Source organism: Hippopotamus amphibius, chromosome 13 (genome assembly GCF_030028045.1).
Source record: "Hippopotamus amphibius kiboko isolate mHipAmp2 chromosome 13, mHipAmp2.hap2, whole genome shotgun sequence".
Taxonomy (NCBI): domain Eukaryota; kingdom Metazoa; phylum Chordata; class Mammalia; order Artiodactyla; family Hippopotamidae; genus Hippopotamus; species Hippopotamus amphibius.
In genome coordinates this window covers 46,790,154-46,817,070 of record NC_080198.1, presented here as the reverse complement: position 1 = coordinate 46,817,070, position 26,917 = coordinate 46,790,154, and the positions used below count along the sequence as shown (strand labels likewise).

Here is a 26,917-nt window from a genome sequence, read left to right as displayed (position 1 = left end):
TGTACCTAGAGCCCGTGCGCTGAAACAAGAGAAGCCACTACACTGAGAAGCCAGTGCACTGCAACGAAGAGTAGCCCCCACTCACTGCAACTAGAGAAAACCTGGCTGCAGCAATAAAGACCCAATGCAACCAAAAATAAATAAATACATAAGTTTATTTTTCAAAAAAGTGTTCCTGGGTTATAAATTAGAGTGGAATGTGCCAGAACAAATTGTGTCTTACTACTTTAAATATTTATTTATTTATTTATTTATTTTTGGCTGTGTTGGGTCTTTGTAGCTGCACACGAGCTTTCTCTGTGGTGAGCAGAAGCTACTCTTTGTTGCGATGCACGGGCTTCTCATTGCGGTGGCTTCTTTTGTTCTGGAGCCCGGGCTCTAGGCACGTGGACTTCAGTTGTTGTGACCCTAGGGCTCAGCAGTTGTGGCTCTCAGGCTCTAGAGCACAGGCTCAGTAGTTGTGGCCCATGGGCTCAGTTGCTCTGCAGCATGTGGGATCTTCCCAGACCAGGGCTCAAACCCATGTCCCCTGTATTGGCAGGCAGATTCTTAACCAGTGCACCACCAGGGAAATCCCAGTGTCTTATTACTTCCCCCCTGTTACCCTTCACCTCTGGGACAAATCCCAACCCCTGGAAAACCACTTTGCTGATGGTGCTGTTGTCCAGAGGTAGGGCAACCCTAAGGAAGAGGCTGGAGGTGGGAATCCCACCAGCAGGAGATGTGGCCACCAGGTGACTTTTCAAAGCTCTTCCAGCCCAGAAGGTCTACCATCCTTTAGGTGCTTCAGGCTTGGTGTAGCTGTAGGAGGGCCCGCCTGGATCTGGAGATTGTGGTCCCATGCAGAGGGGACTGGGCACTCCAGGTCCAAGGAGGGCTCCTTTCCTGCTACATCCTCCTCAGGTCCCCGAGTCCCAGGACAGTCCAGCCTTGGGACCCAAGCCTGCTCAGGCTCCAGCGATGTGACACCAGCCTGTGTCACCAGACCTGAGGTGATCATATGAGGCATTTCTTTGTTTTATTTTTTTATTTTTTTCTGTTGGAGTATAGTTGATTTACAGTGTTGTGTTTTTTAGGTGTTTGGCAACTTGACTCAGTTCTGTGTAGACATGTATCTATTCTTTTTCGGATTCCTTTCCCATGTAGGTTATTAAAGAGTGTTGGGTAGAGAGAGGTCCCTGTGCTATGCAGAAGGTCCTAGTTGATTACCTATTATTCTATATATACTGGGGTGTATATGCTAATCCCCCACCTCCTCATTTACCCCTTCTGCCACTATAGGTTGTTCTCTAAGTGTGTGAACCTGTTTCTGGTTTGGAAATTAGTTCATGTGTATCAGTTTTTGGATTCCACCTGTAAGAGATATCATGTGATATTTGTCTTTCGCTTTCTAGCTTACTTCACTGAGTCTGATCATCTTTCAATCCATCTGTGCTGCTGCAAAATGGCATTATTTCATTCCTCTTAAAGGCTGAGTAATACTCCATTGTGTATATGTAGCACATCTTCTTTATCCATTCATCTGCCCGTGAGCATTTTCGTTGCTTCCGTGTCTTGGCTGTTGTGAATACTGCTGCAGTGGAGGTTGGGGTGTGTGGGTCTTTCTGAATACAGGTTTCCTCTGGATATGCCCCCAGGAGGGGGTTGCCAGACCATCTGGTACCTTTATTTGTAGTTTTGTTAGGAACTTCCATACTGTTCTTTAGAGCGGCTGTTACCAGTTTCCACTCCCGCCAGCAGCTTAGCAGTGTTCCCTTTTCTCCACGCCCTCTCCAGCTTCTACAGTTTGTAGACTTTTTGGGAATGGCCATTGTGACCGTTTCAAGGTGAGACCACGTTGCACTTTTGATTTGTGTTTCTCTAATCATTAGGAATGTTGAGCATCTTGGCATCTGCTTTTTTTTTAAACAGTGTTGAGTAAAAGTTACCTCTTGAACTTGGCTTCATGAGAGTCTGCCCTGCTTTGAATTCTTTTTCGATTCCCTACCACAGGACATTTCTTGAGGGCTGGTGTCGTTTACAGCCCCCCAAGGCCTTGTGAATATGAGGTGTGCCTGTGACCATAGGATTAAAAGTTGTTGTTATCGGAAACGTCCAGAAGGCGGCAGCATTTTTCATAGCCAGCTTTGGTTAGTCCTGCAACAAGAGCCTCAGGGATAGTCGTGTTTCCCAGTCGTAAATTCGTGTGGTGTGTGCCAGAAGAAACACCCAAGGAAGCTCCCCTGGCAGTTCAGTGGTCAAGACTCTGCGCTTCCAATGCAGTAGGGGCAGGTTCCATCCCTGTTCAGGGAACGAGGATCCCACATGTCCTGGGGCCAAAAAAAAAACCAAAACAAAAAAAATCCAAGGGGTTGTGTCTAGTTTCCCTTTACCCTTCTCACCAGGGCAAAACCCATCCCCTGGAGAACCACTCTGCTGAGGGTGTTGTCCTCTGGAGGTGGGGTGACTCTAAGGAAGGAGGATGGAGGTGGGAACCTTCCCAGCAGGAGACGTGGAGACCAGGTGACTTTTCAAAACTCCTCCAGCTCAGAGAGTCCACCATCCTTTGGGTGCACTGAGCTTGGTGTAGCTGTAGGAGGGCCCGCCTGGATCTGGAGCTTGTGGTCCCCTGCAGAGGGGACCGGGCACTCCAGGTCCAAGGAGGGCTCCTTTCCTGCCACATCCTTCCCTGCTCCCTGAGTCCCATCACAGTAGAACGTTCTGACCCAAGCCTGCTCAGGCTACAGGGACCTGACACCAGCCTGGGTTAAGTGACATGAGGGAATTACAGTAGGTATTTCTTTCCCTTATTTTTTTTAAATTTATTTTCTGTTGCAGTATAGTTGATATAGAATGTTGTACTTTGAGTCTTCATACATACACATGTGCCTATTCATTTCAGATCCTTTTTCCACGTGGTGGGTTATTACCGAGTGTTGAGTGGAGTTCCCCGTGCTATCCACTAGGTCCACGTTATCTATTTTGTGTGTATTACTCTGTTTGTGTTAATCGCAACCTCCTAATTTATCCTCTTCCCTCCCCAACATCCCCCTCTGGTAACTCTTAAGTTTCTTTTCTAAGTCTGTGAGTCTGTTTTTGTTCTGCACATTGGTTCATTTGTATAAATTCTACCTATAAGTGATATCCTAGGATATTTGTCTTTCTCTGACTTACTGGACTTAGTTTCATCCCCTCCTGTCCATCCATGTTGCTGCAAACGGCATGATGTCCTTCTCTTTCTGGCTGAGTAATAATCCACTGTGTCCGTTCACCTGTCGACGGACCTTTCGGTTGTGTCCAAGCCTTGGCTGTTGTGAACAGTGCCACAACGACCACTGAGGTGTGTGTGTCTTTCTGAAGGATGGTTTTCTCCATGTATTCACCCAAGAGTGGGATTGCAGAATCCTGTGGTATCTCTGTTTTTCATTTCTTAAGGAATTTCCAGGCTTTTCTCCCTAGTGCCTGTTACCAGTTGACATGCCCACCAAGAGCGTGGTAGGGGTGGATTTGCTGCACGCCCTCCTTCCTGTTCATTGTTTGTAGGCTTTTGGAGGACTGTTGCCAGCGGATGCCTCGTTCTCGTTTTCATTTGCATTTGTCTAATCATTAGCCACGCCGTGCCTATTTTCATGGGATTCTTTTTTTTAAAAAAGAGTGTGAGTAAAATTTAGCTCTTGAAATTGGCTTATTGAGAGTCGGCGCTGTTTTCAATTTGTTTTGGACTACCTGCCTTGGACATTTCCTGAGGCAGGGGTCATTTACAGCCCCTGGGCCTTGTGAATATGAAGTGCCCCCATCGCCGGTTTTAAAGTTGTTGTTAATGGAAATGGCCACAAGGTGGCAGCATTTCTTCACTTCACACTCTTCTAATTCGGGCACCCAGAGCCTTAGAAAAAGTGGTGTTCCTAGGTTGGAAATAAGAGTGGAAAGTGCCTGAACAAACAGCCAGGGGCTTGTGTCTCATGATCTCTTCCCACATACCCTTTGCCCCGCACCCTAGTCAGATCTCAAGCCCTGAAGGAGTGCTATGCTGAGGGTGCTGGGCTACGTAGGTGGGGTGGCTCTAAGGAAGGAGGCTGGAAGTAGGAACCCCACCACCAGGAGACTTGGAGACCAGGTGACTTTTCAGTGCTCTTCCAGCCCAGAGGCTCCACCATCCTTTGGGTGCCCTGGGCTCAGTTTAGCTGTAGGAGGGCCAGCCTGGATCAGGAGATTCTGGTCCCATGCAGAGGGGCCCGGACACTGGAGGTCCAAGGGGGTTCATTTGCTGGCACGTCTCTCCCAGCTCCCTCAGCCCCATCACAGCCCAGCCCTGGGACCCACGCCTGCTCAGGCTCCAGGGATGTGACACCAGCCCAGGTCACCGAGGCCTGAGGAACATGGACTAGGCATTTCTTTGTTTGCTTTTTTTTTCCTTTTGAATTGAATTTTTATTTTCTGTTGCAATATAATTTGATACAGTGTTGTTTTGTTTGAGTTCTACCACAACATGATTCAGTTATACATGTACCTGTACCTATTCTTTTTTGGATTCTTTTCCCCTGTAGCTTATTACACTGGAGTTCCCTGTGCCATCCAGTAGGCCCTAGTTGATTAACTCTTTTATATATATGTATTTTCCTCAGTTTGTGTTAATGCCCACCTCCTAATTTATGCTTCCCCCCTCCCTAATGTCCCCCTTTGGTAACTCTAAGCTTCTTTTCTGAGTCCGTGAGTCTGTTTTTGAGTTGTATGTTGGAGTCCCCTTGGGAGTGATATCCTAGGATATTTGACTTTCTCTCTGTGACTTACTTGATTTGGTGTGATCGTGTCCTGCTCCATCCATGTGGCTGCAAATGGCATGACTTCTCCCTGGTTGCCGGCTGAGTACTAGTCCATGGAGTATATGTCGCACAACGTCTTTATCCACTCCTCTGTCGATGGACACTTGTGTGCCTTGCATGCTGCGGCTATGACAAATAGTGCCCAAACGCCCCTTAGGGTGCCTGTGTCTTTTCAAAGGATGGTTTTCTCCCCAGGCTGGCCTAGGGGTGCGATTGCCGGACCTTGTGCTAGCTCTCTCTTTCTTCGTGTCTTATGCAGCTTCCACACTGTTCTCCACAGTAGCTGGGACCAATTTACACTCCCACCAAGAACCGTAGTAGGCTTCCCTGTGCTGCACTCCCTCTGTAGGGTTTATTGCTTGCAGATGACTTGCGGACTGTTGCCAGGAGATACCCCGTCGTCGTTATCACTTGCATTTCTCTCATCAGTAGCGATGCTGAGCATCTTTTCATGAGATTGGTTTCCTTTTTCTAAAAAGGGTCTGAGTACAATTTAGCTGCTGAAATTGGCTCCTTGAGGGCCGGCCCTGTTTAGAATCAGTTTTCGCTTCCCTGCTGCAGGACATTTCCTGAGGGCAGGGCTCACTCACAGCCCTGAAGGCATTCTGCAATTTAACTGCCCCCAAGCAGCGGTTTGAAGTTGTTGTTTCAAGAAACGGCCACAAGGCGGCAGTATTTCCTCAGGCCCCACTCTGGTCCCTTGGGCAATGGGGGCCTTAGAGAAAGTCTTGTTCCTGGGCTGTCAATCAGAGTGGAAAGTGCCCCAACAAACTGCCAAGGGCTTGCATCTCTTTCGCTCTAGCCCCTACATCCCCCACCCCCACATCTCAAGCCCTGCCAAAGTGTTATGCCCAGGGTGCTGTGGTTCGTAGGTGTGGCGACTCTAAGCAAAGAGGCTGGAAGTGGGAACCCCAGCACCAGGAGCTGTGGAGCCCGAGGGGGCGCTTCACAGCTCTTGCCACGCAGCCGGTCCACCATCCTTTGGGTGCACTAGACTTGGCTTAGCCGTCAGAGGGCCAGCCTGGATCAGAAGATGCCGGCCCCATGTAGACAGGCCCGGGCACCGCAGGTCCAAGGCAGGGCTCACTGGATGGCACGTCCTCCCCAGCTCCCTCAGTCCCGTCACAGCCCAGCCATGGGACCCATGCCTGCTCTGGCTCCAGGGATGACACCAGCCCAGGTTAAGAAGCCTGAGGCAATGACAGTAGGCATTTCTTTCTTTTTTTTTTTAATTTACTGTTTATTTTCTACTGCAGTATAGTTGATATAGAATGTTGTGTTTGAGTTCTACAGCAACTTGATTCAGTTATACATATACTTGTACCTATTCTTTTTCGGATTCTTTTCCCACTTGGGTTATTACAGAGTGTTTAGTAGAGTTACCTGTGCTAACCAGTAGGTCCTTGTAGATTACCTGTTTTATGTATGTTACTCTGTTTGTGTGAATCCCAGCCTGCTGATTTATCCTTCTTCCCTTCCCAGCATCACCCTTTGTAACACTAAGTTTCTTTTCTAGGTCTGTGAGTCTGCTTTTGTTTTGCACTTTAGTTTACTTGTACCTGTTTTCAGATTCCACCTATAAGTGATATCCTAAGATATCTGTCTACTTCTGTCTGATTTACTGGACCTGGAGATGATCAGACTCAATGAAGTAAGCTAGAAAGCGAAAAACAAATATCACATGATATCACTTATAGGTGGAATCCAAGAACTGATACACATGAACTAATTTCCAAACCAGAAACAGGTTCACACACTTAGAAAACAACCTATAGTGGCAGAAGGGGTAAATGAGGAGGTGGGGGATTAGCATATACACCCCAGTATATATAGAATAATAGGTAATCAACTAGGACCTTCTGCATAGCACAGGGGCCTCTACTCAACACTCTTTAATAACCTACATGGGAAAGAAATCCAAAAAAGAACAGATATTTGTCTACATAGAACCGAATCAAGTTGCCAAATACCTAAAAAAACACAACACTGTAAATCAACTATACTCCAATAGAAAATAAAAATTAAATTAAAAAAAAAAACACGCCTGATATGATCACCTCTGGCCTCAGTGACCCAGGCTGGTGTCAGGTCCCTGTAGCCTGAGCAGGCTTGGGTCAGAACGTTGGACTGTGATGGGACTCAGGGAGCAGGGAAGGATGTGGCAGGAAAGGAGCCCTCCTTGGACCTGGAGTGCCCGGTCCCCTCTGCAGGGGACCACAAGCTCCAGATCCAGGCAGGCCCTCCTACAGCTACACCAAGCTCAGTGCACCCAAAGGATGGTGGACTCTCTGGGCTGGAAGAGCTTTGAAAAGTCACCTGGTCTCCACGTCTCCTGCTGGGAAGGTTCCCACCTCCATCCTCCTTCCTTAGAGTCACCCCACCTCCAGAGGACAACACCCTCAGCAGAGTGGTACTCAGGGGATGGGTTTTGCCCCAGGGGTGAAGGGTAAAAGGGATGAAGTAAGGAGAGAGAACCCCTTGGATTTTTGTTTGTTTGTTTTTTTGGCCCCAGGACATGTGGGATCCCAGTTCCCCCGACCAGGGATGGAATCCACGCCCCCTGCATTGGAAGCGCAGAGTCTTGACCACTGAACTGCCAGGGGAGCTTCCTTGGGTGTTTCTTCTGGCACACACCACTCGAGTTTACAACTGGGGAACACGACTTTCCTTGAGGCTCTTGTTGCAGGACTAACCAAAGCTGGCTATGAAAAATGCTGCCATCTTGTGGCCGTTTCCCATAACAACAACTTTCAATCCTATGCTCAAGGGCACACCTCATATTCACAAGGCCTGGGGGGACTGTAGAGGACACCAGCCTTGAAGAAATGTCCTGCGGCAGGGAATCGAAAAAGAATTCGAAACAATTCAAAACAGGGCAGACTGTCCCGAAGCCACCAAAATGTCAACTGTCAGATGATAGGATAAAGAACAAGTAGTATGAGGAGAGAATAGAATATTAGTCATAGAAAGAATGAAGTAATTCCGTTTGCAGCCACACAGATGGACCCAGAGGTGGTCATACTAAGTGAAGTAAGTGTGTTGCCACAAAAACAGACGTGAAGTTTTTCCTCTCCTGATAACAAGGAAGATAAAGGGAGCAGTGAACAGGCTAGAGGAGAAACATAACCTGGCCTGAAAAAATTAATCAGTCATAGTTTTATTTTAACTGTTGCTAATCTGTAGTATCTGTAACTAGATTTGTTTTTCACAAAGCTACCCTGTAACTCTCTGACACTATGTGAATTGCATCCTGCACCTGTCACTCCCTAACTCTCTGTGAATTATATTCTGCCCCAACACTCCCTACTCCTGCATGAATTACATTCTGCACTTGGTGTTTATACTCCCTTGCAGGCCCCTGTAGCAAATCACCCATTGTAGCTTCTGCATTTCAGAAACAAGGTTGCCGGCAGATAACCAGAGACCAAGGGACCCAATTACCGGGTTGCCTGACTGCAGGTGTGACTGTTCTGAATCATGCAGGAAGAAGAAAAATGCAAGCCCTTCACCACTTTGGTCCTTATCCCCCACCCTGGACCTTGAGTCCCCCTGTAAGATCCCTCCTCATTCCCCAGCATAGCAGGGCACAGTTCTTGAGGTGCTAGCCTGCTGTGCTTTCCCCTTTGTCTGGCAAAGATAAAGCTATTTTTCTTTTCCTCCAAAACTCTGTCTCCATATTTCTGTTCAGCATCAGTGCGCAGAGAGCCAAAATTTTGGCATCAAGTCTGACAGAGAAAGATAAATATCATATGATATCACTTATAGGTGGAAACTAAAAATTGATACCAAGGAAATAACTTACAAAAGAGAAACAGACTCACAGACTTAGAAAACAAACTTATGGTTACCAAAGGGGAAAGCGATACATTTGGAGGTTGGGATCAGCATATACACACTAATATATATAAAACAGATCATCAACAAGGACCTACTGTAGAGCACAGGGAACTCAACACTCTGTAATAACCTATATGGAAACAGAATCTGTTGCAGAAATCTGTCTGTTGAGAAACCAAGCACCACACTCAGAGGGTTGGAGAACTCAGGTTTATTAAGCCGGTGGCCCCAGAGAAGCCCAGACAAGCTAATGCTCCAAAGTTCTGGGCCCCGAGCTCAGGGTGAGCTTTACTTTTATAGGGGTCAGTGCACATGTTTGCAGTTAGCATGGGTAGATTGGTTACTTGGTTTACAGAGCCCAGAAGTTTCCAAACAGAAACTTACAAGAGCAGGTGCAGAACATTCCATTTTTAGCAAAACATCTTATGGTTACATTGGATTGCTAGGTCATCTTGTTTTTTTGGCACAACAAGCATATTTTACAAAAGCAAAATAAGCATGGAGTTATTTTTAGCTGAGTGCAAGTTTCTAATTTTCCTCTTCAAATCCAGAAAAGAATACATGTACATATATGTATAACTTAAGTTGATGTACACCTGCAACAAACACAACATTGTAAATCAACTATACTCCAATAAAACAAAAATTAAATTGAAAAAAACACCTGACTACTATATTCCCCTCAGGCCTTGGTTTCCTGGGCTGGTGTCACATCCCTGGAGCCTGAGCAGGCTGGGGTCCCAAGGCTGGGCTGTGATGGGGCTGAGGGAGCTGGGGAGGATGTGCCAGCAAATGAGCCCCCTTGGCCCTGTAGTGCCTGGTCCCCTCTGCATGGGACCACAATCTCCAGATCCAGGCGGGCCTTCTTACAGCTACACCAAGCCCAGTGCACCCAAAGGAAGGTGGAGCCTCTGGGCTGGAAGAGTGTTGGAAAGTCACCTGGTGTCCACGTCTCCTGGTGGTGGGGTTCCCACCTCCAGCCTCCTTTTTTAGAGTCGTCTCACCTAGGATCACCACCACTCTCAGCAGAGCGATTTGCCAGGGTTGGCATTTATCCTGGGGGTGAAGGGGAAGGAGGAAGATGCAATGAGGCAGCAGCCCTTGGGTGTTTGTTCTGGCACATTCCATTCCAATTTACAACCAGGAACAGGACTTTCACTAAGGCTCTGGTTGCCAGAGTAACCAGAGTTGGGCATGAAGAAATCCTGCCACCCTGTGGCCATTTCCCATAACAACAACTTTAAATCTATGCTCATGGGCACTTCCTATTCACAAGGCCTGCAGGGCTGTACATGACCCCTGCCTTCAAGAGATGTCCTTGGGTGAGATCGGATCAAGATGGCAGAGGAGTAGGACGTAGAGCTCACCTTCTCCCCACAAATACATCAAACATACATCTACATGTGGTGTGAGTCTCACAGAACATCTACTGAACATGGTCAGAAGATCTCAGACGTCCAAAAGGGCAAGAAAATCTCCATGTAATGGGGTAGGCAGGAGAAAAAAAAAAAAGAGAGAGAGAGAGAGAAGGAATCAGGATGGGACCTGTGCCTCTGGGAGGGAGCTGTGAAACTGGAAAGGTTCTTGCACACGGGGACGTCCCCTCCCTGGCAGGGACGAGGGGGAGTGTGAGCCTCGGAGCAGAGGGCAGCAACAGGTGTGTGGAGGGCAATGCAGAGAGAGACCTGCACAGACAGTCAGTGCCGCCTGGCCCTCCCCAGCCTGACACGCGTGTCCGCTTCCCCACTGGGGGGGCTGGGGGCTGGGTGCAGAGGCTCGCGCTTTGGAGGTCAGACCTGGAGGAGAGGACTGGGGTTGGCTGCGTGGAGACAGCCTGAGGGGGCAATGATGCAGTGCGCCACAACCTAGCGCGTCCGGGAAGAAGCCTGGGCCCACCACAACAGCAGGCACCATTGCCGGGGGGCATGCAAGGGGAGGGGCAGGCCCGCCACAGGAGCCTCTTTCCCTGCTCACTCACAGGCGGCAGCACACGGCCTGCTGCCTCCTCGAGCTCCAGGGGTGGGCATGAGCCATCGCTGCCATCCTGGACTGCAGAACAGGTGCCGACGCTGCCACCACCGCCACCGAGGGTCCTGTGAGTGGGTGCAGGTCGCTGTCCCCACCTTCCCGGGAGCCTGCCCAGCCCACCACTGCCGAGGGTCCCAAGATCCAGGGCCAACTTCCCTGGCAGTGTGCGTGGCCTGCCACTCTGCGGGTGGCCCTGAGACCTGGTGCCAACCACTGCCCCCACCTCCGTGGGGTGCACAACCTAGGGTCCCGAGATCCAGGGCCAACGTCCCCAGGGGCACGCAACCGGCCACCACTGCAGAGAGACCTGTGACTGGGAGCCAGCCACTGCCCCCACCCTCCTGGGAGCCTGCACGAGCCATGCACCTGCACACCCCCATCAAGGGGATGCCAGCCAGCACACAATGAGGAAAGAGATGGCAAGCATCCAAGCCAAAAACAGCCCTCATGCCAAAAAAATATTAAACCCACACAAGCTAGACAGGGATGCCCCACATATAAACAGCCCTCCAAGACTACAGTAGATGATTTTCTCCTAAACCCACAGACTAGGAGAAATATAAGCAAAATGAAGAAGCAGAGGAGCAACTCTCAGCTAAAAGACCAAGAGAATTCCCCTGAAAGAACAAACAATGACACAGTCCTCTTCAGTCTAACAGACACCAAGTTCAGAAAGGAGGTAATGAAAATATTGAAGGAATTAAGAAAGGCTATCAACAGAAATGCAGATTACTGTAAAAAGGAACTAGAAACTATAAGGAGGAACCAAGAAAAATTAGAGAATTCATTTGCCAATACGAAAGCTGAACTCAAGGCAGTGAGTAGCAGAATGAATAATGCAGAAGAAAGAATAAGGGATCTGGAAGATAGAATAATGGAACTTACCCAATCAAAACAGCAGACAGAAAGCCAAATGAAAAAAATAATAATAAAAGCAATATAAGAGACCTATGGCGTAATATAAAGTGGGCCAATCTATGTGTTATAGGGATTCCAGATGGAGAAGAAAGAGAAAAGGGGATTGAAAATGTATTTGACAAAATTATGGCTGAAAACTTCCCAAACCTAAAGAAGGAAACAGATATCCAGGTACAGGAAGCACAGAGGGTCCCAAACAAGATGAACCAAAACAGACTTACACCAAGGCATGTTATAATAAAAATGGCAAAAGTTAAAGAGAGAATTATACAGGCAATAAGAGAAAAACAAAGAGTTGATTACAAGGGAACCTCCATAAGGCTATCATCTGATTTCTCTACAGAAACACTGCAGGCCAGAATGGAGTGACAAAATATATTCAAAGTCTTGAAAGAGAAAAATCTGCAACCTAGAATACTCTACCCAGAAAGATTTTTATTTAGAATAGGAGGAGAAATAAAGAATTTCTCAAGCAAGTAAAAACTAAAAGAATACAGCAATACTAAATCTATCCTAAAAGAAATATTGAAAAGTCATCTCTAAATAGAAAAGAAGCAAGGAGAGATAGGAAGGAGGAAACCACAAATAGAAAGTAAATCACTTAAATTAGCCAGTATACAGATCAAAAAGAAAAACAACAAAACAAAAAACCCAAAACCTATTTGTGAAAGCGATGACAAACACAAGGATAAACATGAAGATGTAAAAAAGGACATCAAAATCATAAAGTGTGGGGAAGCAGAGTATAAAAATGTAGATTCTTTTTCTTTTTTTCTAGAATGTGTTTGAGCCTATATGACTATCAGTCTGAAGCAAAGAGATAAAGGAAGGGGTTAATATACTTGAAAAACAGGGCAATCACAAATCAAGGATATACAATAGGTTCACAAAAACCGAAAAGAAGGGAACACAAGCATAAAATAAAAGGAAATCAGGGCTTCCTAGGTGGTGCAGTGGTTAAGAATCCACCTGCCAGTGCAGGGGACACAGCTTTGATCCCTGCTCCAGGAAGATCCCACATGCCATGGAGCAACTAAGCATGTGTGCTGCAACTATTGAGCCTGAGCTCTAGAGCCCATGAGCCACAACTGTTGAGCCCATGTGCTGCAACTACTGAAGCCCACAAGCCTAGAGCCCATGCTCTGCAATGAGAGAAGCCATGGCAATGAGGAGCCCACACACCACAACAAAGAGTAGCCTCTGTTCGCCGCAACTAAAGAAAGCCTGCATGCAGCAATGAAGACCCAGCACAGCCAACAAATTAATATTTTAAAAAAAGGAAATCATCAAACCACAAAAAGAAAAAGAAAGCAACAAGGAAGAAACAAAGAATCAACTGGAAAACAAGGTTTGAAATGGCAATAAATACATATATATCAATACCTACCTTAAATATCAATGGACTGAATGCTCCAATGAAGAGACATAGAGTGACAGACTGGATAAAAACACAAGAGCCTACAATATGCTGCCTTACAAGAGACCCACCTTGGGGCAAAGGACATACACAGATTGAAAGTGAGGGGATGGAAAAAGATATTTCACACAAACAGAAATGACAAGAAAGTGGGAGATGCAAGACTCATATCAGACAAAATAAACTTTAAAGCAAAGGCTATAAAGAAGGATAAAGAAGGACACTATATAATGATAAAAGGATCAATACAAGAAGAGGATTTTACACTTTTCAACATATATGCACCTAATACAGGAGCACCCAAATACCTAAAACAAACACTAACAGACACAAAGGGAGACGCTGAAAGGAATACAGTAATAGTAGGAGACTTGAACATCCCACTCACATCAATGGAGAGATCTTCCAGATGGAAAATCAATAAGGAAACAGAGATGCTAAATGATACAAATGAACAGTTAGACTTAATTGATATTTTCAGGACATTACATCCAAAAAGAAAAGAAAAGAAAGAAAAATCAGAATACACATTCTTTTCAAGTGCATATGGAACATTCTGTAGGATTGACCACATACTATGCCACAAAACTAACCTCAAGAAATTTAAGAGGACAGGAATTATTTCAGGCATCTTCTTTGACCACAGTGGCATGAAACTAGAAATAAACCACAGCAAAAGAAATGAGAAAAAAAAATTACATGGAAACTAAGAAACATGCTACTAAAAAACCAATTGGTCAAGGAGGAAATCGAAAAGTCAGCTAAAAAATACCTTGAGGGACTTCCCTGGTGGCACAGTGGTTAAGAATCCACCTGCCAATGCAGGGGACACAGGTTCGAGCCCTGCTCTGGGAAGATCCCACATGCCTTGGAGCAACTAAGCCTATGCGCCACAACTGTTGAGCCTGCACATTAGAGCCCATGAGCCACAACTGTTGGGCCTGTATGCTGCAACTACTGAAGCCCATGCACCTAGAGCCCATGCTCTGCAACAAGAGAAGCCACCACAATGAGAGCCTGTACACTGCAACAAAGAGTAGGCCCTGCTCACCACAACTAGAGAAAACCCATGTGCAGCAATGAAGACCCAATGCAGCCAATAAATAAACAAATAAATAAATAAATAAATTTATTTTTTAAAAAAACCTTGAGACAAACGACAGTGAAAACACAACCATACAAAATCTATGGGGTACAGCAAAAGCAGTTCTTAGAGGGAAGTTCTTAGCGATACAGTCCATCAAAAAAACAAAAGTCTCAGGTAAACAACCTAACCTACCACCTAAAAGAATTAGAAAAAGAATAGCAAACAAAACCTAAAGTCAGCAGAAGGCAGGAGATAATAAAGATCAGGGAGGAGATAAATAAAATAAATATTTTAAAAAACAATAGAAAAAACCGAACAAAACCAAGAACTGGTTCTTTGAAAGGGTAAACAAAATCAACAAACCTCTGGCCAGGCTCACCAAGAAGAAAAGAGAGAGAACTCAAATAAAATAAATGAAAAAGGAGAACTCAAATGATACCACAGAAATACAAAAAACCGTAACAGACTACTATGAACAATTATAGCCAACAAATTTGACAACCTAGCAGAAATGGACAACTTTCTAGAAACATACAGACTGCCAAAACTGAATCAAGAAGAAATAGATACTTTGAACAGACTGATTACTAGAAGTGAAATAAAATCTGTAAAAAAACAAAACAAAACAAAAAAAACCCCAAACTTCCTACAAACAAAAGTCCAGGACCAGATGGTTTCACATGCGAATTCTACCAAATATACAAAGAAGCAATTATACTGATTTTTCTCAAATTCTTCCAAAAGATTGAAGAGGAGGGAACACTCCCAAAGACATTCTGTGAAGCCACCATCACCCTGATACCAGAACCAGGCAGGCACCACCAAAAAAGAAAATTACAGGCCAGTATCTCTGATGAATATAAATATAGATGCAAAACTTCTCAACAACATATTAGCAAACTGAACCCAACAACACATAAAAAAGGTCACACACCACCATCAAGTGGGATTCATCTCAGATTCACTAGGATTGGTTCAACATACACAAGTTAATTAATTTAATATACCACATTAACAAAAGTCAAAAACCACATGATCATCTCAATAGATGCAGAAAAAGCATTTGACAAAATTCAATGTCCATTCATGATAAAAACCCTTACCAAAGTAGGAATAGAGGGAACATATCTCAACATAGTAAAAGCCATTATGACAAACCCACAGCCAATTTAAATACTGAACAGTGAAAAGCTGAAAGCCTTCCCATTAAAATCTGGAACAAGACAAGGATGCCCACTCTCACCATGTCTCTTCAACATAGTATTAGGAGTTCTAGCCACAGCAGTCAGACAAGAGAAATAAAGGTATCCAAATTGGGAGGAAAGAGGTAAAATTGTCACTATGTACAGATAACATGATACTATACATAGAAAACCCTAAGGACTCCACACAGAAGCTACTAGATCTAATAAATTAATTCAGCAAAGTAGCAGGATACAAGATTAACATTCAGAAATCAGTTGCATTCCTTTACACTAACAATGAAGTATCAGAAAAGGAATGTAAAATAAGAAAAATACCATCTAAAATCACACCAAAAACAAAAAACAAAAAAAGCAAAAATCTAGGAATAAACTTGACCAAGAAGGTAAAAGACTTATACGCTGAGAACTATAAAACATTAATAAGGGAAATTAAAAAGGATTCAAAGAAATGGAAAGGTATCGCATGCTCTTAGATTGGAAGATGGATAAAGACGCTGTGGTATGTATCCACAATAGGCTATTACTCAGCCATTAAAAAGAATCAAATTCTGCCACTTGCAGCAACATGGATGGACATAGAATGTATTATATAATACCTAGTGAAATAAGTTAGACAAATACTCCATGTTCTCACTTATATGTGGAATCTAAAAAATGCAAGAAAGGAATATATGTAACAAAATAGCAACAGACTCACAGAGAACAAATTAGTGGTTAAGGGGCAGGGGGAGAGTGTAGGGGGAGGGAAAGATAGAGTTTGTTTCTCTTAATCCAATACCCCATGTAGAAAATAAATAAGGATACATTGTACAACACAGGAAAATACAGCCATTATTTTGTAAGAACTTTAAGTGGAGCATAATCTATAAAAATATTAATCAATATGTTGTACCCCTGAGGCTAATGTAATATTGTAAATCCACTAAACCCCAGTGGCAGTGACATAAATCCTCAGATCGCACAGCCATGGGGAGAGGCCTCAGGTTTCAGGTCTGCTTCCTAAGCCATGTGGTCCCTCTGGATCAGCTCTGATATCTGCCCCTTCTCCACAGGTGGGCAACTCTTGGCGCTCCCAGAGCTCATAAGAGGTGGCTCTGTGGCTGACCTGGGCTGCTTCCGCACACACCCCCGGTTGGGCATGTATCACACTCCAGCCCCTTCAGGCTGTCTCCGTGCAGCCAACCCCAGTCCTCTTCCCTGGTCCATCCTCTGAAGCCGAGTTTCAGCACCCAGCCCCCCACATACAAGCAGGCATGCATCTTGGGCTGAGAACCACACAAGGTAGCACAGATCCCCCATGCAGGTCTCTGTTTTGTCTGCAGCAAACTGGCTGCTGTGCTCTCCTCCGAGCCTCTAGGCTCCCTTTCTGTCCGAGCTTATCTTCCCACCAGTGAAGGGGCTGCCCAGGGTGAGGGAACATTTCCTCTTTCGCAGCTCCCTCCGAGGGGCGCAGGTCTGGTCATGTTTTCTCCCCTGTGCCCCCCCCCCCCCGCCCTTTTTTCTTTCGTCCTATCTCATCACGTGGAGATCTTTCTTGCACATCTGGATGTCTAAGATCTTCTGCTACTACTCCTGAGATCTTCTACTAGGGTTCAGTAGGTATTCTGTGAGGATTGTTCCACATGTAGATGTATTTTTGATGAATTCAACATTTGCAGAACGAGGTAAACTCCACGTCCTTCTATTCCACCATCTTGATTCAATCTCTATATGATTTTTTTGCCCTTTTTCTTCTACTTCAGGAAATCAAATGATCAATGCCTGAAGAAGACTGACCAGAGGCCCAAGGACATAGCAAATATCAAGGTCATCACACAAACATCAACCCCACAGCACTCCTAAAGCCCAGAACCTGAAGAAGCAAAAGAGAACAAACTGCCTTAAAAAGGACATTAGTCATGTATACTTCCTTCAAGAGTGTATCAAAGGGCTTGTTTCCACTGATATTGACAAGAGATGCTACAAAGGCAGTTTAAGTTTCCAACATAATGGGGGAAAAAAACTGTTACACTGGCATTGTAATGTATTTTCCCCTGATCATCATTGAAGTTGGGTGCCTATTCATATGTAAAATGATCGTTTTTATTTCTTTTTCAGTCAGATTTAATTTCATAGCTTCCAAATATTTTTATCTGGTTGCTTCTCTTTTTTTTCTCTTGATTGAGAGGCAATTCAAATATACTTTACATTTGTGGCGTCTTCTCCCACAGCATCCTTCCAAGCCAATTACTGTCCACAGAGTCACTAAAAAATTTGTCAAGGAAATTGTTTTCACAGGTCATCCGCCACTCAGGACACTTGATATGAGGGCCATCTGCCTTGCACAGCCTTGCATCAAGAGCTCTGTACTGAGCTCTTTGCTCTCAACTTGTGGACCAGATAAAGGACAGGATGAGGATACCATTATTACCTAACAACCTGCACCCAAGCACATTGGCCAGTGCTCAAACATCATTGCTAAGCTGACAGACAACAGGCCTTGGATCTTCTCCTATGATGTTCCCCAGCCTCCACCAAGACATTTGGTCTGGACCATGTCATCAACCACAAGGCACAACTCAAGTGTCCTGAAATAGACTCAATGCCCAGGCCAGAGCCTGTGAAACATAGATGTGACCAGGACTCCAAACGCAGGTACCAGGCAAGAGATGTGCCCAGGTCTCCATCCAGTTTTGCTAGAAACTCCCCTCCACTCTACCCCCTCCCCCCCAAAAAGTAAGACTCAGGTCCTTTTCATCCTCTGAGGATGCTCAGAGACCTGATCTGTGGAATTACCCATAGTCTTCATCCTGTTCCCAATACAACCGGACTTGGATACACACAGGCACACAAATGACCATAAGGGTGCTTGCCCCAGTGCTAAGCATTGACTCCCAGCCTCTATCCAACTCAGCTCACCTGAGCCCAATCCAGGCCTGCGTTGTCCCCCAACTTCCACCATCTGCATGCTTTCCAGACCAACCCCTCAGAATTGTCTTCATGATGGGAGAAGGGATGGGGGGAAGGTGGGCTCCAGTTCAGAACAACTTTCATTTCATCCTCCTGAGAAGCCTATTCCTACAAGTCACGTGTTTCACATCTCAGAGGAAACTGGGTGATACTAGCCTATGTCCCAGTCCATGTTCCCCATGAGGACCTTCTGGTCTCCTCTGAGGAGAGTGACCTGACCCCCCCCAAGGCACGGAAGACTCAGCCTGCAGGCTAACAGATCTTGGAGGGAACTACTGGAGTAAAAGAAAGAAAAAAAGAGCGGACTTTGTCTCATGAATTGGCACTTCCCCAGCTGTGGTTTATGTACAAATTTTAGAACATCAAATAATATTGAGAATTTCACAGCCCATTTCAGGTAATGTTATGAATTATGTAACTTTAACTTATATTTTAAATGGAAATTACCAAACTGTCATATATTTAGTAAGTTAGAAAAACTGTTAGTTGTTTGCTAGTCCTTTTACAATATATAAGTTGTCATTATGTTCTACACCTCCAATTTATAGAGTACTGTATGTCCATAGGAATCACATCTCAATAAAACTGAAAGGAAAATATTAGTAAGTTAATAAGAAACTGAGTCAACACACTGGAAAATATTAAGCTGTAATGTCAGTGGGAAGCAATATTTATTTGTATTCAGTGTGCAAGTGACTGGAATTTGGAAAATTCTGGATAAAATAGACACCTGTGTTTTTTAAACTGAGCCTTTCCTTAAACTAGAATTTTTGTCTCTGAAAGAGTTCTACTGAAAACCATAATGGAGGATACTGTCTTCATCTTATAAATTTTGGTTATTAAAAAAATCACTGGAAATGACATTTGCTTGGTTTCTTCCAATGCAATCCTCCCAATGTGATATATTGTACAGATATTTTCACATCCAGTCATCTCTTGTAAGGTTTTTTGCTTTGTTTTGTTATTTTGTTATCAAGTTTCCTGTACTTCAGTGTAAAAGACATCCTTAGTAGTCTCAGTGTACCGTCGTTTGTCTGTGTCCCTGAATTGTGTTCAGATTTCAGAATTTTAGGCATAACTCAGGCCTCCTGAAACAGAAACCGCATTTTAACAATATTTTCAGGTGATTCACTTGAACCTATTTTTTTTAACTAAGTAGGCAACTATACGTATTCTCAATTTGACAGCAAATTTGGGTAACATGGTGATCTTTTAAAAATACTGATGCCCAGAAATACTACTTTACTGAATCCTTTTAAGTCCTGGGCATGAGAATTTTTAAATGTTTTCCAAGTAATAATGATGTGAGGCAGTCTGAGAACTCCTATAGGTGAAGAGCAAGGGTAACAGTTCCTGATTTGTTCTGATCTTTTTCCAGCATGGGAAGAAACTCTGACCTGGGTCACGAAAGTGTGGGTGGTTTTATAGAGAATGGGATTCTATTAGGAGGGGCAAAGAACATAACCATTTTTCCCTGTGAGAATCTGTCTCAGGGAAGCTTCTCTCTCTCTTCTCTCTCAAGGACTTCTTCCATTAGGTGAGGAAGACTCCAGATGGCCTCCTGGTTGAGGCCTCAAGACCAATGAAAAGATAAAAGGAAAGTAAAGGAAGCTCAGGTTGAGTTACTCAATTTGACTTGAATATATTTCAGTGAAGAGTTCATCAGCATTATGGCTGAATAAGATGTGCCTCCTCATTGTCCGCTTTCAACATCATGGCTTCATTCACAGACAGAACTGTCTTTGTGGGAGCTGTAGGATCCAGCACCACATATCAAGGGGCCCAGGAGGAGTCTCACCCACCCATGCGCAGGGGAATAGGCATAGAGACCTCAGTCCCAGCTCTGGACTTTGTGGTCATCTGTTAACTGGGTCCATATCCTCTTGGCTACAGCCCAGGGGTACCTGGAAAATACTATTTTAATCCATCACTCATGAACAAAAGAGACTTTGTGGATATCCTGGTTTCTAGTAGAGAAGGACTAGCACAATGTTGGAGCAAAAAAAAATATGTATGAGTTTGGATGCATTGGACAAATTAAAGGGAATAGTTTCACTTTACCAATATCACATCTCCCCCAAGATTGCACGATTTGGGGCCAAGAGATATATTCCTGGCCCATGATTTCTCCTGCAAAGTGAAAGCATGTGAGTGAGCACTTAGCTTCTCCACGTTGTGGGATGCTGCCAAAAAGGCCCATTGTTTTCTTGCCCCATCCAGAGTGATGAATTATGAGTTAGTTGCATGACTAGGGGTTGGGAAGAGGTAGAGGTAGGATTCTGGTAAGGCATTAATGTGGTGCAGATTCTACTAGCTGTATCAAAGACTCCATCAAGAAGCCCATCCATGGGACTTCCCTGGTGGTCCAGAGGCGAAGACTTTACACTCCCAATGCAGGGGGCCCGGGTTTGATCCCTGGTCAGGGAACTAGATCCCACATGCCACAACTAAGAGTTTGCATGCCACAACTAAATATCTCACATGCCACAGTGAAGATCCTCTATGCCACAACTAAGATCCAGCACAGCCAAATAAATACATATTTAAAAAAACACAAAAAAAACAAACAAAAAAAAGCCCATCCATGAGCCAGTAGGGATGCCTCACCTATAGATCCTCCCAATGGGCACCCTTGGTACTTTGCACATCTTACCAACACAAATCCTCACACTGTGGTCAGTTCACCATGTATGCTTCCAACCAAGGCCCCAAGGGCAAGCTTTGGCAGACAGCTTGAGAACACACACAGAAAGTTGACTCATATCTGCAGGCCAGAGACAGACCATAAATTTCTGCACTAGCACCACCCTTAGGAGAAGAAAAGAGGGGCTGTCAGTAAACAGCCTATTGTGTTGCAAGATCAAAAGATGGCATATAAGCTCAACAGTTCTGCCAAAAGATGTGATAAGAAGCATGAAACAGATTTATCCATAAAGGTCTGAGAAAATCTCAGAATCTCTGATTCTAGAGGGTTGACAGAAGGTGTTTCTCTCCTGAAGACAATTAGTAAATGCTGGGGCAGGTGGCTGCTACTTCAGAAGTGAAGACTGCAGCACAAAACATCAGGAACATTAAAAAAAAAAATCAGGACTTCCTAGGTGGTGCAGTAGTTAAGAATCCACCTGCCAATGCAGGGGACACAGGTTCGAGCCCTGCTTTGGGAAGATTCCACATGCCACGGAGCAACTAAGCCCGTGCACCACAACTGTTGAGCCTGTGCTCTAGAGCCCATGAGCCACAACTATTGAGCCTGTGTGCCACAACTATTGAAGCCCACATGCCTAGAGCCCATGCTCCACAACAAGAGAAGCCACTACAATGAGAAGCCTGCACACCACAATGAAGAGTAGCCCCCACTCTCAGCAACTAGAGAAAGCCCATGTGCAGCAATGAAAACTCAACGTAGCCAATTAATAATAAAATAAGTAAATTTAAAAAAAATCAAAGTAATCTAACACCACTAAAGGATTACAAAAGTCTTCCAGTTATCAATCACAAGGACTTAGAAATCTGCAATCTACCTAATAAATAATTTTAAAATGCTGTTATAAGAAACTTCATTGAGCTATAAGGAAATAAAAAATAGACAATTAATGAAATCAGAAAAAAACAGAAAAATATAAAAGAAATTGTAAAAAAGAACCAAAAAACATTCTGGAGCTGAAATGAAAAGAAGAATGCAATAGAAAAATCCATAGCTATGATAGCATTTTAACAAATGTGCAAATGAAGAATATTGGGACATAAAAAATATAAGAGGACAAGAATAAAAGAATAGAACACTTATAGGCATACAAAGATAACTTTCTATCAGCATAAAATGGACTGTTTTAATGATGTTTTATATTTAATGACTGTTTTATGAATGCCTCCTGGTTACCACAAAGCAAAAATCTTTAGAAGAATCACAAACATTAAAAAAGGAAACCAAGCTTACCAACATGGTAAACCACCAATTTAAAAATGTACAGACACAGAGGGGAAAAAGAAACGATGGACATATAAAACAATCAGAAAGCAATTAATAGCAGTAATGGCAGTAATAAGTCCTTAAATATCAAAACACTCTAAATGTAAATGGGTTAAATTCACAAATCAAAGCCATAGAGTGGCTGGCTGGATAAAAAAAAAAATAAGGTCCAGTTATATTCTGCACATAAGACACTCATTTCAGCTTTAAAGACACACATAGGTCCAAAGTAAAGAGATGGACAATTATATTCCATGCAAGTGGAAGCCAAATAATGTGGAGGTAGCCATTGTTATATCAGACAAAACTGACTTTAAGGTGAGAATAGGGACTTCCCTGGCAGTCCAGTGGTTAAGACTTCGCCTTAATGCAGGGGGTGCGGGTTTGACCCCTGGTCAGGGAGCTAAGATCCCACATGCATCTCTGCCAAAAAAAAACCGAAACATAAAACAGAAACAATATTGTAACAAATTCAATAAAGACTTTTAAAATGGTCCCCCAAAAAGGCAAAAACAATAACAAGACACAAATAAGGTCATTATACAACGATACAACAGTCAATACATCAAGAAGATATAACAGTTGTAAAAATATACACAGTCAACGTAAGAGCAGCTAAATATATTAAGCATATACAGATCTAAAGAGAGAAATAGAAAATACAATAATAGTAGGGGACTTTCGTACTCCACTCAGCAATGGCTAGATCATCCATAGAGTAAATCAACAGGAAAACACTGTCTATACATCACACCAAGTGGACTCAACAGGAATATACAGAACATTCCATCCAACAACTTGTTCTCAAGTGCACAAGGAACATACTCCAGGATAGATCATATGATAGGACACAAACAAATTTAAGATCAAAATTATACCAACTATCTGAACACAATGATATAAAAATAGAAATCAGCAAGACAATACCTGGAAAATCTACAAATATGTGGAAACTAAACAGTACAATTCCAAAAATCAGTGGGTCAAAAAAGAAAGCCAAAGGGAAAATTTTTTAAATCTCAAGACAAATGAAAATGGAAACACAACATACCAAAACCTATAGGATGCTGCAAAAGCAGTTCAGAGGAAAGTTTATAGTGATAAGTGCATAGCACAAGAAATTGGAATGCTCACAAACAATCTAACTTTACATCTCAAAGAACTAGAAAAAGAATAAATTTATTTCAAAGTTGGCAGAGAGAAGGATAAAGACTAGAGTGGAAACAAATTAAAGACATGCAAGAAAATCAATACAAAGGATCAACAAACTAAAAGCTAGATTTTCAAAAACATAAAATTCACATACTTTTAGCTAGACTAGGAAAATAGAGAGAAGACTCAAATAAAAGTTGGAATGAAAGCAGAGGCACTACAACGGATACTACAGAAATACATAGGATCATAAGAGACCACTATGAACAATTATATGCCATCAAATTAGATACCCAGGAAGAAACTGATAATTTCTAGAAACTCACTTCCTACAAAGGCTGAATCAGGAAGAAATAGAAAATCTGAACAGACCAATAACAAAGGACTGAATCAGTAATCCAAAAACTCCCAACACAGAAAATTGAAGGACCAGATGACTTTATTGGTGAATTCTACCAAACTTATGAAGAAGAATTAACACCAATAATTCTCAAACTCTTCCAAAAAATTGAAGGGAAAGGAACATTTCCAAATTTGTTCTATGAAGCCAGCATTTCCATGACACCAAAGCCAGATAAAGACTCTACAAGAAAAGAGAACTAGAGGCCAATAAAACTAATTAATATAGATGCAAAAATTCTGAACAAAATACTAGCAAATTAGATTCAACAATACATTAAAGGGATTATAAAGTGGGACCAAGTGGGATTTATAATTGGGATGTAAGAATGGTTTAACATACACAAATAAATATGTGGGATACATCACATCAATAGAGTAAAAATAAAAATCACATGATCATTTCAATAGATGCAAAAAAAGCATTGGACAAAATGCAATTCTTTTATGATTAAAAACTCTGAACAGATTGAATTTAGGGGAAACATACCTCCACATAATTGAGGCCATATGTAACAAGCCCACAGCTAACATCATACTCGATAGTAAAAAGGCAAAAGCTATTCTTCCAAGATCAAGAACAAGACAATCATGCCCACTTAATCACTCTTATGCAATATAGTACTAGAAGTATTAGCTAGAGCAATTAGGCAAGACAAAGAAAGGCTTTCAAATCTGAAAGGAAGGACTAAAATTGTCATTATTTGAAGATGGTATGATTTTGTATATAAAAATCCCAAGGACTCCCAAAACATTGTTACTAATCAACAAAGTAGGTACAATTGCAGTATATAAAATCAACATACATTAGCTGTATTTCTATACACAAGTAGTAAAACATCTGTAAAAATAAACTAATTTACAATAGCATCAAAAATAATAAGATACTTAGGAAAAAATTTAACAAAGTTGGTGAAAATTCTCTATATTGAACCCTATAAGACATGATAAAATAAATTGAAGACACTAACAAATGAAAAGATATCCTATATTCATAGATCAGAGGAATTTCTACGATTAAAAAGTCCTTAACACAATGCCCACCATCTGTAGATTCAAAGAAATCTCTCTCAAAAATCCAATGGCATTCTCCACAGAAATAGAAAAATCAATTCTAAACTTTCTATGGAACCAGAAAAGAGCTGAATGGCCAAACCAGTCCTGAGAAAGAACAAAACCAGAGACATTATAGTTCCTAATTCAAACTGTACTACAATCTTTATTAATTAAAACATTATGGGGATTTCCCTGGCAGTCCAGTGGTTAAGACTTCACCTTCCAGTGCAGGGGGTGTGGGTTTGATCCCTGGTCGGGGAGTTAAGATCCCACATGCCTCATGGCCAAAAAACCAAAACATTTTTTTAAAAAAGCAATAATGTAACAAATTCAATAAGAAGACTTTTAAAAAATTTGTCCACATTCAAAAAATCTTAAAAAAAAAAAAAAAAAACCAGTATGGTACTGGCATCAAAATAGACACCCAGACCAATGGGACAGAATAGAGAGCCCAGAATTAAACTCCTACATACAAGGCTAACTAATTTTTGACAAGGTAGCCAAGAAGAACCACAGAGAAATAATATTCTTCAATAAATCATGTTGGAAAACCTGGAAAACCTAGATAAATGCAAGCAAAAAATAAAATTGGACCTCTATCTTAAACTACTCATAACAATTAACACAAGATGGATCATAGACTTCAACCTAAGACGTGATACCATAAAGATCCCAAAAGAAAACTTAAGAAACTACTCCATATTGGTTTTGATGATTATTTTTTTGGATATGACACTAAAAGCACAAAAAAACAAAAGAAAAAAAATCAGCTACCAAGAATAAACCAAACTTAAAAGCTTCTGTACAACAAAATAAACAATCAACAAAATGAAAAGTCAACATACCAAATGGGAAAAAATATAAACCATATATTCAATAAGGGGTATACAATCAAAATACGTTTTTCAAAAACTCATAAAATGCCACAAGAAAACAAAAAATCCATTGTATGGATGGACAAAGGAAACAGATTTTTTTTCCCCAAAAAAGACATACAGATGGCCAATAGGCATATGACTAATCATTAGTACGATGCAAATCAAAGCCAGAATATTATCTCACACCTGTTAGAATGACTGTCATCAAGAAGACAAGAGGTAAGCGTTGGTGAGGATGTGGACAAAAGGGAATATGTGAACTGTTAGTGGGGATGTAATTTTTGCAGCCACTATGGAAAACAATATGAAGGTTTCTCAAAAAAGTAAAAATAGATCTATGTATGATTCAGCAATTCCACTTTTGGGTATTTATCCAAAGAAAATATCAATAAAAGCACTAACCAGGGACTTCCCTGGTGATTCAGTGGTTAAGACTCTGAGCTCCCAATGCAGGGGGCCCAGGTTTGATCCCTGATCAGGGAACTAGATCCCACATGCTGCAACTAAGACCTGGCACAGCCAAATAAATAAATAAATCTTTAAAAAATCTTTTAAAAAAATAAAAAATAAATAAAAGCACTAACTGAAAAGATATATGCACCCCCATATTTACTGCAGTGTTATCCACAATCACCAAGATATGGAATCAACTTAAGTTCTTATCAACAGATGAATGGATAAGAAAGATGAGATATAGACATACATACACACAATGAATATTGTTCAGCCATTAGAAAGAAGGAAATTCTAGCATTTTCAACATTGATGTACCTGGGCTAAATTATGCTAAGTCAAAAAGAGAGAGATAAATACTATGTGATATAATTTATATGTAAAATCCAAAACAAACAAAAAAAGCCACTCATAAAAACCAAGAGTATAATGTTGGTTACCCGGGGCTAAGGTGTGGGGAGTAGGAGGGACTAGATCTTAATTTTTCCAACCACAATAAAGAAATAATGATGGTGCTGCCACCATTTCTTCCACCTTCAGTCTCTGTATCTTTTGCTGGGCTTCCAACAGCACTGTGTTGGGATAAAGCACCTGGAGGTTCACAGCCTCAGTGGTCCGTAGGAGCCACTAAGAGGAGGGTGCCGAGAAGAATTTACCTTTTTCAGTGGAAAACAAGTGGCAGTTACTAGCTATTATGACTTTGTACTTTGGGTCTGGACTTGCTGCATCTTTCTTTATAGTAAGACACCAACTGCTTAAAAAATAA

The 26,917-nt window shown here is 42.5% G+C and overlaps 1 protein-coding gene and 1 pseudogene across 2 annotated transcripts in view; both read left to right on the top strand.

Moving 5' to 3' along the window:
* LOC130834723 (nuclease EXOG, mitochondrial) overlaps nt 1-19,087 on the top strand; it is a 55,791-nt gene extending 36,704 nt beyond the window's left edge. The window contains exon 8 of one of the 2 annotated variants that reach the window (XR_009048743.1): nt 17,037-19,087. The gene's annotated coding sequence lies outside the window, so the exon portion shown is untranslated. Of the gene's footprint in view, nt 1-8,183; nt 8,919-17,036 lie in introns of those variants that run through there. The other variant, XR_009048744.1, reaches the window with a different exon arrangement.
* LOC130834445 (cytochrome c oxidase subunit 7C, mitochondrial-like) lies at nt 1,804-26,917 on the top strand (annotated as a pseudogene).